The sequence below is a fragment of the Labrus mixtus genome, chromosome 2 (assembly GCF_963584025.1).
Source record: "Labrus mixtus chromosome 2, fLabMix1.1, whole genome shotgun sequence".
Classification (NCBI taxonomy): Eukaryota; Metazoa; Chordata; class Actinopteri; order Labriformes; family Labridae; genus Labrus; species Labrus mixtus.
The window spans coordinates 32,043,696-32,060,704 of NC_083613.1; the positions used below are offsets into that span (position 1 = coordinate 32,043,696).

Consider the following 17,009-nt stretch of genomic DNA (forward strand, 5'->3'; position numbering starts at 1 on the left):
TGTGTGTGTGTGTGTGTGTGTGTGTGTGTGTGTGTGTGTGTGTGTGTGTGTGCGTGTGTGTGTGTGTGTGTATGGAGGGGCATTTATTCCCAGTGATCGGTGCACAAACACAGACTGCCTGCACCAGACTAAATCTCAGAGATGCCTTTATGAACCTGGAGGCTCCCTCATATCCTTCGGCTCTTCTCTTTTAGCTGTTCCACGTAGCACAACAAGAACATTTTTATCAGGAGAGACTTAATTAAGAATGAACAATTATTTATTTAACAATACAGGAAATAAATGTGCAAAGTCTTCAGGGATTAGACTCCGTCATGACGACTTCATGTACTGCACTTTACGGGAGTAATGAGGCCGAAAGCAGGATAGGATACCCCCCCCCCCCCCTTTACGAATGAAATGTGAAAAAAAAAAAAAAAATCCCAGTACATTAAAATCATGAGAACGGCCAAGCTTCCTCCTCGGTATGTTTCTGTTTGCCTCTTGTTCTGACACTGCGGCTCTTCATCACAGACGCAGCACCTGTCAGCGTCAGATTAGTCATCATGAGTCAGATAAACTCGGCTGTCCTGCAGTGATTCCACTAAAGCTCTGACACTCCAAAAACACATCTCTCTCTCGCTTACTCTCCAAATGTTATTATGTCCAGTTTTTTTTTTTCCTGCAAGAACAATGGATGATTTCGGCAGGTTGTTCTAAGCAACTACAGAGGCTCCAGCTCAATATGACATGGATCCATCACTTGTCTCAGCAGAGAGATCAGAAAAGGATTATGATACAGCCCCATCAGCCTTCTGGCATGGCAGAACAAGTGGCAGAACTCTTCCCAGAGCCAATCCTCATCCCCTCATCTCCTCTCTTCGGGAACACAGTGATGCTTCTGCATCTCTACTACACGCCAAGCATTTCTTTGACTATCAATTACTTCTCTGCACCCCGGCGGGCTCCCTTCCTTCTGGCGCTTACACATCCACACAGCCCACTCCATGATGGTGTTTTTCTGCCAAGGCTCAGTCTGAGACTTTGTAAACAGAGGGAAGAATTACACGATATGAGGGATGCCTGCTGCCCGGGACACCAGACACCACAAGGTTTGTTTTTTTTCCTGTACAGAGGGATCAGACGTCTCCCCAGTGTTTGACGTTAAAGCTGTGTCTGACGATATCTGACCCCGTCTGTTCCTCTCGTTTCTACAGAGCCACATGTATTCGATTTCAAACCTGACCTGTCCATCCTCCCCTCTTTTTTTCCCTCACCATAAGGTCATCCTGGTGGCTCCAAAGAAAGACAGCAAGCTGATTTCCATCACTGATACGCCATCTCTTTTCAGGCCTGCTTTTTCAATCACCGGCAGAACAGAGGCACGATTCCGACCTCTTTTCAGGTGATGGGGCGGATCCATGCAGAGTTCAGGTGAGCTGACGTGTGAACACAACAGGTCGAGGTCTGGAACATTCATTGGAGCGAGTGAGCAGGGTAATAGTGTTGTTGCAGAATTTCACAACTTTACACTCTTTACTTCATAACTTCAATATTATGTGTTCTACTGTTGTGTTTGTATTTTTGCTGAAATGTCCTCATACATATATCCAGGAAACCAACAGTAGGCCTATCTTACCTTCGCTCCACCATTACTCCTCAGTGTTATTTACAAAAGAGGACGAAACAGAAGCCTCCTGAAACTCAGGCCAAAAGATTTAGAGCTCCCCCTACTGGCTGGCTACACTATAGGTCACAAACCCCGCCTCCTCCATGTTAACAGATGAAACATGGGGCAAGCTTTAAAACTAAAATACATCTAAACTAAAAAAAAATTTAAAACCTGGATTCTGTCTTGATGTTTAGTTAAAGTTAAGTCTTAAAGAGGACATATTAAACCCCCCCTCCACCTTTTCTAACAGTCCCCCTGTGGTCTAAATGAAACATCTGTGCTGTGCTTTGTTCAAAATACAACATGAATCAAGCACCAGAGGAGGTTTGTGACCCTGTATAAACCAGCTCCCTCAGAACGCTCCGTTTTGGTGTGTGTGTCTCTTTAAATGTAATGACCCCCCCCTGAGTTTTCCCCGTAGACATCACTCTTCTGTAGAGAGAATAAAAATGGCCGACCTGTGTAAAAGTTTTCTTTTCTAGGCTGGGGGTGGAGTCCATGGGTGGAGATACCAGGGGAGGGGAGGTTTTTTTTTTTTTACCAGAATCCCACTGTGACATCACAAGGAGAGCACATTTGAAACAGAGCATTTTTCTCTGTGTTGTAAGACTTATGCAGACCACAAACAAAGGACTGGATGGGTTTATTTCACATTTTGTGGGTCAGTAGACTCTCAGGTTACTAAATATATGTTCAAAAACACTGTAGAAGTAAATTTTTCACAATATGTCTCCTTTAATTATTCACTTAACTTTGATTTTAATTTGTTATTCGATGTATAAAAGAGAAAATGTATCATCATGATCTACAGCTAGCAGCAAGGGAGACGTTAAAAACCAGTCATTTAATTTTTCAAAACCGTGATTTTGTTCCAAACCAACACTAGAATCTTCTGCTTTGGACTAAACCGACTTGAGCGGTCTTTGCCGTTTTATCGGAAAGTTAAATGTGGTGTTTTGGTTTTGATGAAGGAACCGGGGCGACAATTCCTCAGCTCCTCAGGCGAGATCCCTTCTGCACATGTCTCCAGTGCAATATGTTATCATTTCTTATTTTGGCTTCAATGTTGTACAACTGAAGAAGATGGAGACCTGTTGTCCATATATATATATATACAGTCAATGTATTTACATTGTACACGAGGCGTAGCAGTCGCACAAATGCCCGCCTTGAACCGGCAATGTAAAAGGAGCTCCTTGTTGAGCTGCACGTCCCGACACAATCTCCTGATGTGAGGTGCGTGCGTGAAAGGCATTTCTTGAATTTAAGGGTCTTGTAGGTCTTAAATCAGCTGAGTCAGCATGGTCGTCTAATGTTCTGCTGCTTGGTTTATAATGAGGACAGGATGAGAGGACCAGAGAGGCTGACAGGCTTTTTATAACCCACGCTGATCGCTATGAGCAACCCGGCCCCCCCTTCTTCTTTCTCTTTCTTCCAGTTATTGTATTTTACTCGACAAAGTCCACCACCATGCTTTGAGGTCAGACAGTGAATGTCTGCACTTGACCTGAATACCCTCACAATGCCCTTGATAACCAGTTTCGCTGTGAAAGTCATGTTGATAATTTGTGTTCTCGTACTCAGGGTGTTTGGTGTTGACCACAAGATCATGTTTTTGTTTCATCAGGCCGTGTTGGAGAGTATCCTCAGGTACTGCATAACCTCTCTGTTCAGTTAAAGTAACAGAGTTAGAGTGTGTCACATCCTCCACTCTGAGTGCGAGTCTAAAAGCTTATTTTGTTCGCACGGTGATATAAATTCTGAATAATGTGTCATAAGGCTTTGTGGGCTGTGCAATAGCCTCGTGGTGTCCCTGTCTCTTTTTACATTTACTCACCTTTGTTACTTTATCTCTCATACTGTGTTTTTTTGCAGATCTTGTGCATCATGGGTAATGTGGAATATATGTTGTGTTGCTCTGTATTGTTTATGTGCAGATGTGGTTTTTCTATTGTTGTTATTTATTGATTTCGAGTGGAAGCAGCTGAATGTTTGGCAGCACTGTGAGTCCAAGACAAATTTCCCACCGGGGGCCAATAAAGTGTATCGCTAATTTAACCATACATCCCACAGCGCCTTTTTCTCTGTGGCCGTGTGGCGGGGTGGCGGTAACAGCTTTAAAAAGGATCTGCAGTGTGTGTTGTGCGGGAGTGAAATAAAGCAGCATTTTGTGTGCGTGTGTGTGTGTGTGTGTGTGTGTGTGTGTGTGTGTGTGTATGTGTATAGCTGACACCTTGTTCAGTTTTCCTTCTGTTTATCTGTATCATTTGATTTGTATTTTGTGTGTGTGTGTTTGGCTTGGAGATCCACATAACCAGAGTTCAAGCACTTCAATAACAACCTGAGGCAGATGAATAAGAGAGGGATGATCAGAATGATACAGCATTTTTTTATTCCACAATCCTCAATCGGATCTCGGACGAGGAGCCGGAGGAGAAAAATGCTTATTCAAGGTAAGCCATCAAATGCCGTTTACCCGTATTCTATGTTTGGATTACAAAAAAAAAATAAATAATTGAAAGTAGGTTCTCCAGACGCAGGCTCCCTCGAAGGCCTGGATTGGAATCAACTCGATGTACTTTAAAATTGACTCATAGCAGGATGTCGTTTCTTCCCCGACTCCCACATTCACATGAGGACATCTAATTGGTATTTCTAAACAGAAACTCTTCAGGCTTTCTGAGTCTCAAGACTCATTCACAGATTATTCACAGGTGACACTGCAGTTCCAGAAAGATGGTTCACCGAAAAAAAAAGAAAGTTGTGAAAGAAATGCATTTACAATCCTCATTTGTAAAGGGGACGTGTGAGGTTCACAAATGACAAACAGTTTGTATATAAATGTAACAAGACACAAATGTGTTTTTTAAATATATATGTATATCGTATATTTGTGGATTTCTATTACATATATACAAAACTTTAAATGTTTGTGTGTGAATCAGAAATACATTTGTAAATCTTATTTTTTTATTTGTGGATTAGTTTTACATTTATATAGAATTAAATATATTTGTGTGTGTGCATTGAAATACATTTGTGAATCCTTCTGTGTGCATTTGTGAATATTGAGACTGATCCGTAGCTCCATTGCTTTTAGACGCGGCCCCATTTTTTGATAGAAATACATCCAATTTCACCATCTGGTCACATTTATTTCCCTTAAAATGTTGTGAAAAATAGGAAGGCATGACACCAATAACACTGAATTCACTTGAGCAGAATATGGCTGGAAATGAAAACGTGTGTCATCCATGTATTTGAATTCATTACAGCAGAAAAAAGATTTCCTCCTAGAATTAGCCTTCTCTGAATTTACCAGAAGCCGCTGGCTGTGATGCAGAACACAAGCGCCGTGTCACATGTTGCAATGTGCCTGTGCTCTGATTTTAAATGTATAGATGCTTTTTCATCAGTCTTTCTCCTGACCTAACATGGCTTTAAGAAACACCAGCATCAGAAACATTGAGAGACGATAAAATTCATTGGTCAATACTCTTTTCACAAAGTTCTTTCTGGACAAAAAGGAGCTTAAAATGATTATAACATAACACAGGTCCAGGGCTTTTTGGGCTTTTAATGTAGAGACAGGACAGTGGATAGAGTCAGAAATGAGGGAGAGAGAAAGTGGGGGGGATGTCATGCGGGAAAAGAGCCACAGGTCTGATTCGAAAAGGGGTCTCTGTGTGGAGATTGCATCGTCTCCCCGTGCTCTCTCTGCTACTCCCTTCCTCCCACAGTCCAAAGACATGCTCGTTAGGTTAATTGTTGACTGATATCCCGGTGTGGCTGGTTGTCTCTCTCTCTATCTGTCAGCTCTGTTATTGACTGTCGATCAGTCCAGGGTTTACCTCACCTCTCGCCTAATTGCAGCTGGGATCGACTCCAGTCCCCTGCAACCCTGAGGGGGGAAAAGCAGTTTAGATAATGGATGGATGGATGGATGATAAAGTTCAACGAAGTGAACACATTTGATTGACTTTTCACATAATGCTTCTCGCAGACAAAGTTTGTTCTAGACAAAAAAAGTGGCTTAAAATAGCAGGATTAATTCTAACATGATGTAGGTCCAGGGATGCACGACGGTGCAGTCGTTAGCGCGAAGATTTCTGGTTTCGAATCCCTGTCGGACAGGAGCCCCTCTGTGTGGAGTTTTCTCTGGTACTCACTTCCCCCCACAGTCCAAAGACATGCTCGTTAGGTTAATTGGTGACTGAATGGCCGTAGGTGTGGATGTGAATGTGGCTGGTTGTCAGTCTCTTTTATCAATAGATAACAGCTGTCATTGGGCGAGAGGCGGGGAGGCGGGGTACACCCTGTAATGGTCTCCAGTCAATCACAGCTGGGCTGCGGTACAGATAATAGATGGATGGATAATGCAGGTCCCACTGTTGAATCCTGACGCTGCATACCACAATATAAAATGATAGATTAGAAAAACACCTGTGCTGCATCCCAAGCAGAGTTATATAAACACATTTTTCTCTTCTAAATCTCTAAAGTCTTTTTATCCCCCCCCCCCGCATCTTCAGTGTTTTATTTTTCAAGCTGATGTGCCGAGAATAAAATACATTAAAAGGTTTGACACCTCACCAAGTTCAATCAGCATTAATATTGATTCATAAAAGAAAATAAAAAAACATTTTACTTTTTCATCTTGGAAAGTTGAAAAAGAATCGGCCTGCTCTGCTCAGTGTTCGGTAAAGTGTTGCACCGAGGCGTTTCAATATTCTTCTCACCTTTCTTTTGCTTTTCATTTCATCATGTGAGGGCCTTTCCAAAGTCGACTGATGTCACAATCTTTTTGGAGAAAAAAGCCGGTCTTTCTGTTTTCTCATTCCTTTTCCATGAGTTGGCATCAGACTACCCAGAAACCTACTGATCTCTCCACACTTTCAGGAGTTTTCTGCAAGTGTGAAAGCCCTATCTGAATCTGAATCTGAATCTATATGAGAAAAAAGGAACAAGGGAAACATGAGGAAACATTAGTTTTCTGACCAGGAGTCTATACCAACGAGGTGCAAGACGTTCCTCTTTCACTGAATAGAAATTTGCATTTAAATTCACTGTGACATCATTCTTGACAGAAGTAGATTATTTTTGAATTCCATAACACGGGAGGGAAGTAAAACTCAAAGATAAATCGACAGTGAAGCAGCATCCTGTAAAAAAAAACAGACTTCTGATCAGGGATGTCGTTTCCTGCATCGATGCAACTGAGTAGGAGTCATCAGTGAGCATGCTTTGAGATTACAACGACTTAACTCCTTCTGATGATTCAAATCAACATTTAAGGGAAAAAAAAGTTGTTGTTTTTCTGCAAAAAGCTGCTTTCTGCAATTAAAAAAAACAAACTTTCAAGCCTTTTTCAGTTTCCTTTGATTTAAAATTACACTTACAGTTTCCTGAAATGACAGAATTGTATGAAGTCAGTTTCTGTGCATGTGTTTTAGTCACCTCTGGTAACATGAAGCCCCTTTTCGCCCGAAGGAACTCTCCCCAAGAACTAGGTACCTTCTGAGGAACTATGGACATTTCAACCGCAGGAACCAGGGTCTAAATTTAGTTCTGGGGTAAAAGATCTACCCCTAAAAAAAGACCCTGCTAGAGGAGTAGTACTTTCTAAAGGTCCAGGAACATTGGGGGACAGGGCATGCAGTACCTTCAGTGATGGACGTCTCTGATTGGTCGGGCACTGCAGGGTTTTAGATCCCCTACCGTGTTTAAAAGACTGAAGCTACAAGCCTGCAAGACTGATTTTTTCCCCCACTTTATGATGGCTGTTACTTTTAGGACAAAGTACAAAAAGCACCAGATTAATTATGACTCAGAGAACAGAGGAACAGAACAAAAGGTATAAAAATCAATAGAAAGAAAACTACAAAAGAAGAAGAGTCAGAGGTCTAATGTGGTGTCGTGAGGTCTCCAGTTCTAACTCTCTTTCCTTTTTTTAAGAAACACTTTCCATTTTTGTCACAGAAAGAAAATCATGTCACAGAAAATCATTTGACCACAAAACACAACGCAGAAATCCACCGGTTACATAAACACTTTGTTGCCACAAATCAACAAGTTGGTCCTGAATTTATGACATCCATCTAACTTTATGCTTTTTTTTTGTTGTGCTTCCTGCTTCCTGATTGGCTATTGTTCAGTTCCACATGACAATTCGCAGAGTCCACGCTTGGCCGTCCTTTAACAAAACACAGAGATCAAACGGCTGCGTGCAGCTTTTCCAACTCTCCGTCTCCCCTGTTACATGTGAAACGGTGAAAAATGGACTCCGGACAACAGCATGTGTTGCAACGTGTTGCATCACAAGTGACAGCGGGGCCGAGCGAGGTGGAAGCTCTGCTTTCATCTTCTGTCATCGCATGACGGCAGGAGGAAGTGTCATCTGGCTTCTGACAAGAGATCAATGAACAAGCCGTGTGATTGGGCGCTGACATGTCTTCACACAGCGGTCACCTCGGATGAGACGGGTTAAATCAGAAAAGACAACAATCTGTCATAACACACGGTTAGATAGGAATATGAGTGATGGGGTTAACCATGTCAGCGAACGACTTCAGCATACGTTAAAAAAAAGGAAAGGTTGCCCGTTTGTTTTCCCTTTGACAATTTAGACCGAGGCGTTTCAGCTCGTGGCCTTCATCAGGGTCATCGATCGGTTGACCACGAGCCGAAACGCGTCGGTCTAAATTGTTAATAAAGTTGATCTTCTTACTGCAAGTGTTGCTGGAGCATTTTCACCTCTTCTAAGCCTTTCACTCTTCATGCACCTTGTCAGTTGGTAAAGTTTGTGCCAGAAAATCCTCTTTTTCTCCAGTGTTTGCCCTCTGACACCATTCTGACAGTTACCTGAGCCATTTTCAACAGCACCTGGTGTTGCTAGGTTATGAAAGTCGTCCCACAGCACTTCAGCTTCCCTTGATAGTAACCCGTTAAGAGGGGTTTTTAAATCGCTCTGTATGCTTAAAATGTTCTTTGATTAAAACATGAGCTCATCAGAAAGGGACTGTAGGAATCGACAGCTGGAGAAGTGACTGTGACGAGCACGCCGCCGCCTTAAAAATCGACCTCGTTTCAACTGAGAGTGCTGCGAGCGCCGGGACAAAAAGCACCCGACGCTGAGTGGCAGAGATCGAGTCTAAGAGTTTCTACTTTTAGTTTATTTCCTGTTTCCTAATTCTTTAGTTATGACATTAATGACTCATGGGGCGATGAGGACTACAGACTCTGTACATGGGGCGATGAGGACTACAGACTCTGTACATGAGGAGATGAGGACTACAGACTCTGTACATGGGTCGATGAAGACTACAGACTCTGTACATGGGTCGATGAGGACTGCAGACTCTGTACATGGGTCGATGAGGACTGCAGACTCTGTACATGGGTCGATGAGGACTGCAGACTCTGTACATGAGGCGATGAGGACTGCAGACTCTGTACATGAGGCGATGAGGACTACAGACTCTGTACATGAGGTGATGAAGACTACAGACTCTGTACATGGGTCGATGAAGACTACAGACTCTGTACATGGGTTGATGAGGACTACAGACTCTGTACATGGGGAGATGAGGACTACAGACTCTGTACATGAGGCGATGAGGACTACAGACTCTGTACATGAGGCGATGAGGACTGCAGACTCTGTACATGGGTTGATGAGGACTATAGACTCTGTACATGGGTCGATGAGGACTGCAGACTCTGTACATGGGTTGATGAGGACTATAGACTCTGTACATGGGTCGATGAGGACTACAGACTCTGTACATGAGGCGATGAGGACTACAGACTCTGTACATGGGGAGATGAAGACTACAGACTCTGTACATGGGTTGATGAGGACTACAGACTCTGTACATGGGGAGATGAGGACTACAGACTCTGTACATGAGGCGATGAGGACTACAGACTCTGTACATGAGGCGATGAGGACTACAGACTCTGTACATGAGGCGATGAGGACTACAGACTCTGTACATGAGGCGATGAGGACTACAGACTCTGTACATGGGGAGATGAGGACTACAGACTCTGTACATGGGGAGATGAGGACTACAGACTCTGTACATGAGGCGATGAGGACTACAGACTCTGTACATGGGGCGATGAGGACTACAGACTCTGTACATGAGGAGATGAGGACTACAGACTCTGTACATGGGTCGATGAAGACTACAGACTCTGTACATGGGTCGATGAGGACTGCAGACTCTGTACATGGGTCGATGAGGACTGCAGACTCTGTACATGGGTCGATGAGGACTGCAGACTCTGTACATGAGGCGATGAGGACTGCAGACTCTGTACATGAGGCGATGAGGACTACAGACTCTGTACATGAGGCGATGAAGACTACAGACTCTGTACATGGGTCGATGAAGACTACAGACTCTGTACATGGGTTGATGAGGACTACAGACTCTGTACATGGGGAGATGAGGACTACAGACTCTGTACATGAGGCGATGAGGACTGCAGACTCTGTACATGGGTCGATGAAGACTACAGACTCTGTACATGGGTCGATGAGGACTACAGACTCTGTACATGGGTCGATGAAGACTGCAGACTCTGTACATGGGTCGATGAAGACTGCAGACTCTGTACATGGGTCGATGAAGACTACAGACTCTGTACATGGGTCGATGAGGACTACAGACTCTGTACATGGGTCGATGAAGACTGCAGACTCTGTACATGGGTCGATGAAGACTACAGACTCTGTACATGGGTCGATGAGGACTACAGACTCTGTACATGGGTCGATGAAGACTGCAGACTCTGTACATGGGTCGATGAGGACTGCAGACTCTGTACATGGGTCGATGAAGACTGCAGACTCTGTACATGAGGCGATGAAGACTACAGACTCTGTACATGGGTCGATGAGGACTACAGACTCTGTACATGAGGCGATGAGGACTGCAGACTCTGTACATGAGGCGATGAGGACTACAGACTCTATACATGGGGAGATGAGGACTACAGACTCTGTACATGGGTCGATGAGGACTGCAGACTCTGTACATGAGGAGATGAGGACTGCAGACTCTGTACATGAGGCGATGAGGACTACAGACTCTGTACATGGGGAGATGAGGACTACAGACTCTGTACATGGGGAGATGAGGACTACAGACTCTGTACATGGGTCGATGAGGACTGCAGACTCTGTACATGGGTCGATGAAGACTACAGACTCTGTACATGGGTCGATGAGGACTGCAGACTCTGTACATGGGTCGATGAAGACTGCAGACTCTGTACATGGGTCGATGAGGACTGCAGACTCTGTACATGGGTCGATGAGGACTGCAGACTCTGTACATGAGGCGATGAAGACTACAGACTCTGTACATGGGTCGATGAGGACTGCAGACTCTGTACATGAGGCGATGAAGACTACAGACTCTGTACATGGGTCGATGAGGACTGCAGACTCTGTACATGAGGTGATGAGGACTACAGACTCTGTACATGAGGTGATGAAGACTACAGACTCTGTACATGGGTCGATGAAGACTACAGACTCTGTACATGAGGCGATGAAGACTGCAGACTCTGTACATGAGGTGATGAGGACTGCAGACTCTGTACATGAGGTGATGAGGACTACAGACTCTGTACATGAGGTGATGAAGACTACAGACTCTGTACATGGGTCGATGAAGACTACAGACTCTGTACATGAGGCGATGAAGACTACAGACTCTGTACATGGGTCGATGAGGACTGCAGACTCTGTACATGAGGCGATGAGGACTACAGACTCTGTACATGGGTCGATGAAGACTACAGACTCTGTACATGAGGCGATGAAGACTACAGACTCTGTACATGGGTCGATGAGGACTGCAGACTCTGTACATGAGGCGATGAAGACTACAGACTCTGTACATGGGTCGATGAGGACTGCAGACTCTGTACATGAGGCGATGAGGACTGCAGACTCTGTACATGAGGTGATGAGGACTACAGACTCTGTACATGAGGTGATGAAGACTACAGACTCTGTACATGGGTCGATGAGGACTACAGACTCTGTACATGAGGCGATGAAGACTACAGACTCTGTACATGGGTCGATGAGGACTGCAGACTCTGTACATGAGGCGATGAGGACTACAGACTCTGTACATGAGGCGATGAGGACTATAGACTCTGTACATGGGTCGATGAGGACTGCAGACTCTGTACATGAGGAGATGAGGACTACAGACTCTGTACATGGGGAGATGAAGACTACAGACTCTGTACATGGGTTGATGAGGACTACAGACTCTGTACATGGGGAGATGAGGACTACAGACTCTGTACATGAGGCGATGAGGACTACAGACTCTGTACATGAGGCGATGAGGACTACAGACTCTGTACATGAGGCGATGAGGACTACAGACTCTGTACATGAGGCGATGAGGACTACAGACTCTGTACATGGGGAGATGAGGACTACAGACTCTGTACATGAGGCGATGAGGACTACAGACTCTGTACATGGGGAGATGAGGACTACAGACTCTGTACATGGGGAGATGAGGACTATAGACTCTGTACATGAGGCGATGAGGACTACAGACTCTGTACATGGGGAGATGAGGACTACAGACTCTGTACATGAGGCGATGAGGACTATAGACTCTGTACATGGGGCGATGAGGACTACAGACTCTGTACATGGGGAGATGAGGACTACAGACTCTGTACATGAGGCGATGAGGACTATAGACTCTGTACATGAGACGATGAGGACTATAGACTCTGTACATGGGGAGATGAGGACTACAGACTCTGTACATGAGGCGATGAGGACTACAGACTCTGTACATGGGGAGATGAGGACTACAGACTCTGTACATGAGGCGATGAGGACTATAGACTCTGTACATGGGGCGATGAGGACTACAGACTCTGTACATTAGAGGAACCTTTGCTTTGAAAAAAAAACAAACATCCTAAAAGGCTGAGTGCTATTGAGTAAAAAAGTCAATTCCTGTCATCTCTCACGTAGTAAATCATTTTTTTTAGGATTGTTTTATTTCCTGAAGGAGGTTGAAGTTGGTTGAAGTGTCGCAGAAGAACAAAGATAATGAGAGTTATTAGTAACGTTTTGACAGACAAATCGATGTCTCCTAAAACAAGGCAAGAGTTTGTGCTACAGCTGACTGTTTGAAATGAGAACAGAGAGTTTTTATTCCCTGGAGCGCTCTCTCTCTCGCTCTCTCTCTCTCTCTCTCTCTCTCTTTTCTGATATTTGAACAGGAAGGGAAATTACATCCGATCACCTTGAAACTGTCTTTATCAGTTTGTTGTCTCAGCACAGAAGGTAAAAGAGTTTTGCTATAAAATAAATTTGTGTGAGTATGAAATAACTACTTTTTTTTGTGGCAGAAATTGTTTTTGATAAAGATGATGACGATGCAGACGATGACGTTATTTAGGATGCTGATCAGAACTCTCAAGAGCAGCTGTCGATGTTCTGCTTTCAGTCGGAGGACTTTTAAAAAAACAAAAGAGATACGCTGTCAGCAAGTTATCTGAAAAATGAATTAAGAGATTCTGCAGTTCAGAAATGTGCTTCCTCATTCTCTCACTCTGAGGATGTGAAGACGTACCGCCTTGATGGCAGAAAAGAAAAAAAAAGACGTGTCAGAGCTATTTAAGACGCCTGAGTCATCTAAAGATTTCCTGTCTCCAGTTTTCAAAGAATCGTTTATTGAGTTGCTGAGAAAGACTCTTATGATGTTTTTGCTGTTTAAGTGGCTGACTTCAACGTCTCTCTCCTGTGCACATGGCCTTTAAATAATAATGTCTTCTGGCACTTACTTATGAAGCTTTTCAAAAATTATTTCTTTGGCAAACAGCCTTACCGTCAAGTAATGGTAGTCAAAACAGTTTCTTAAGTACATGAGGATTTTTCTTCACGGTAGAAGCTGCAGGTCGTACATCCTCCTGTTTGTGTGGATGCACATTTATTATAATGTTACCTCGTTTCACCCTTCGTCTACTTCTACGCTTGATGATTAATGGGCTTTCTTGATGGATGCTTTTCGGTAAATCAGAGTTTAAATTTGAATTGCTAATAAAGCCTTGGAGCCGTTAAAAAACAGGAAATCATTGATGGGTCCAACTCCTGGAAAGTAAAGTTCTGTTGCTCAAATGAGGGCTGTCAGCAATAATGCCTAAACTGCCATGACATAGAGTCATTATTGTTTTAAACGTTTAATCTTGTGCTAATTTGTCCCTTTCCTCACACTGTAGGCACTACCTTCTGGGGTTAAAGGTCACATATTATGCAAACTACACATCACCTTGTTTTTCTAACGCTAACATGTGTCTCTAGTCTGTCTATAAACCCCCCTCATTATCAGAAAAGTCCATCCTCTAAGTCTTTCCCCTGCTCCACTTTTCAGAAAATGTGTGCTCAAACAGGCCGTTTTGGAGATTTTCCCTTCACGACATCACAAAGGGCAGTAACCCCTCCCCCATATCGAGAACCTGGCAAAGAAACTAAAGGTGAGATTGGGCTTTAATTTCAGACATAAATCTTGTTTTTCTTTTGTTTCTAAAAAGAGGCTTATTGCTGCTACTTTTATTCCATTGTTAGATTATAGTGACGTACTGTACATGACTGCCTGCTCTACCTCACTGCACATGCTGGATGCTACTTATCATTGTGCGTTAAGATTCATTACCGGCTATAAATCACTCACCCATCATTGCACCCTGTACTCTAAAGTAGGCTGGCTGTCCCTGTCGGCTCGTAGGCTTCTTCACTGGTACACCTTCATTTATAAAGCAATTACTGGACTACTCCCTTCATACCTCTGCACCTACCTCACTTTTAAATCAAATCCATCACACAGTTTGCGCTCTCTGGACTTCCTATCTACGACAGTCCCCAGAACTCGTACTGAGTTTGGGAAGAGGGCCTTCATGTACTCTGCTCCCTCCGCATGGTCAGTGAACAGTCTTCAAAAAACACTCAAATTGCAGGAACTCATCACTATTAATGATTTTAAAAGTCGGCTCACAAGTTTTTTAAAGGCTAATTTTGGAGAGTGTAAATGTTTCACTGCATAGTATTTTATCATCATCACATAATTGTTCTTTTAGAGTGTGTTGTGGTGTTGTGTTTTGTTTTTGTTTAACATGATCTCATCCTCCTCCTCCTTCTTCTTCTTCACCTTCTGGACTGTATTTGTCTCTCTTTCTCATGTCTGTGCTTTCTTTCTGGGTTTGTCTGATATTTATTTTTTACTGCTGCCATTTTGGCCTTGCTCGAAAAAGAGGTTCATCTGCTCTCAAGCAATTCTTGCCTGGTAAAATAAAGGTTAAAAAAAAAAGAAGAAAAAAAAAAGAGGGGTTTATAGACATGATAAAAAAGAAAAACAGGTCTCGATCATCACACACTGTACAGGGGGTTGAACCAGATTTCGAGCATTGTGGTAGCCATCGATGGGACTCCAAAGACCCCTGCAGTAACCAATGGGTGACATCACTCAGGCTTTGTCCATTAAAATTGTACAGTGTCTACCTGTGGTTAGTTTCCGCCATATCGTTTCCTTCTCTCTCTTTCTCTCCTGAGTTCATTTTTTTACCACTGTCCTTTCAAATAAAAACAGCCCGTAAAAAGTCGACTCTTTTCTAAAGAGACACAAACAGCGATTCCACCCAAACAGCGATTCCACCCAAAGGTGCCCTGCAGGACTTCCAATCAGCGCTCGGCCTCGAGGTGTTGTTCAGGTTGAATGTGTCTCTGAGACGAGAGAACAAAATGGTGCAGGCAGTCAGACGACCTGATCAGCTTCATCCGACTCCAACTCGTGGTAATCTGAAAGTGGGTGGGAAATAATTCATTCATTCTTGTGCAGAGGCAATATCGTAGTCCATGAAGTTCCACTGAGACGTGATCATTGCTGGTTGAAAACTTGGCGGCAGTAGCTCAGTCTGTAGGGACTTGGGTTGGGAACCGTAGGGTCGCCGGTTCAAGTCCCGTTGCGGACCAAATATGGAAGTTGGTCTGGTAGCTGGAGAGGTGCCTGAGCACTGCCGAGGTGCCCCTGAGCAAGGCACCAAACCCCCTTCCCACCATCAGCTCAGGAGCACCCACTGTGGCCCGCTCCGTCACTCTGGCTTCTCTCCATTAGTGCATGTCCATAGGATCCTGTTTGTGCATGTGTGTGTATATTTCAGCCTATGTGTGTGTTCATGACTAACAGAGTGTAAAAACAGAAATTTCCCCTTGCAGGGATCAATAAAAGTAAATCTTAATCTTAAAAGCCACCTTTACAGAAATGCCGGTGTTCTTTCCAATATTGCTATTGGGATGTGGTACCGTGCGGCTCTTTGCAGTACAGAGGGCTATTTGTCTATCTAGATACGCTTCCCTTTAAACCTTAAATAACAGAGAACCAAAGCTCGCTCCCTATACTCTGAAAATGCATATGGAGTGAGTAGTGAATTCATATAAAGTTGTTTGTTCTGTTTGCGCTATTTGATAGCGGATACAGATGCTATCATTTTGAGCTATAGTAGCACAACTTCACCAGCTATCAAGGTGCTCTCTTTGCTTTCTTTGTTTGCTGCCTGTGACTCACATGACACTTGAAATTGTGCGCTGCAGGTAGAGACAATAACAAGTAAACAATCAGCACATGCACTCAGCTAACAGTCACAGCATTAACAAGTACCAGGAAGAGAGGCTGCTGACAGTGGGAATACACTCATAACAAATCTGTGATTGAGTTTCTGCCTCGCAAATCGATAACAACTTACTTTAAGAGTTGTTTTTGTTTTTCTCTGAACCAGCAGCGAACAGCACAAAACTAACACACTAACATGTGTGTGAAGTTTCTTGTTCTAAATCCACTCTGATCCTGCATTTGATCATGTCTATAAACCCCACGTGCTGGATCCATTGTCCGGGGACCCTCTTTGCCAAGAACTTTCATTTAATAGTTTTTTTTAACTGTTTGGTTTTGTTGTCCCTTTTTCTTATGTGTTTTTTTTTTGGTTCTTCTGTCTCTATGTGTGACCTAGAAAATTGATGCTGCTTGTTTACTACCTCTGTGATATAAAAAAAGGTGGAGTGTGGTCGAGACTTCCTCTGCGTCACTCAGATTGAGAGGTACCTGTACTTTGGATGTGTATGTATTATAAATCTGTGTAAGTTTGTGAATACTGCCTGTAACACACTGAAGAAGAACGTCTGCTTGAAAAACATCAGGCAATTAAAAGTACAATTTGGAGTACTGTCATTGTTTTTCTTGTTTTGGACATTTATTCGGGATTAAGCCCATGACAGGAGAACCTGGTGGAGACTTTAATCTCATCAGTT

The 17,009-nt window shown here is 43.5% G+C and overlaps 1 pseudogene; it reads left to right on the forward strand.

The window, feature by feature from the left end:
• Positions 1-15,531: 15,531 nt before the first annotated feature.
• On the forward strand, positions 15,532-15,605 carry LOC132955133 (U4 spliceosomal RNA; annotated as a pseudogene).
• Positions 15,606-17,009: the final 1,404 nt, after the last annotated feature.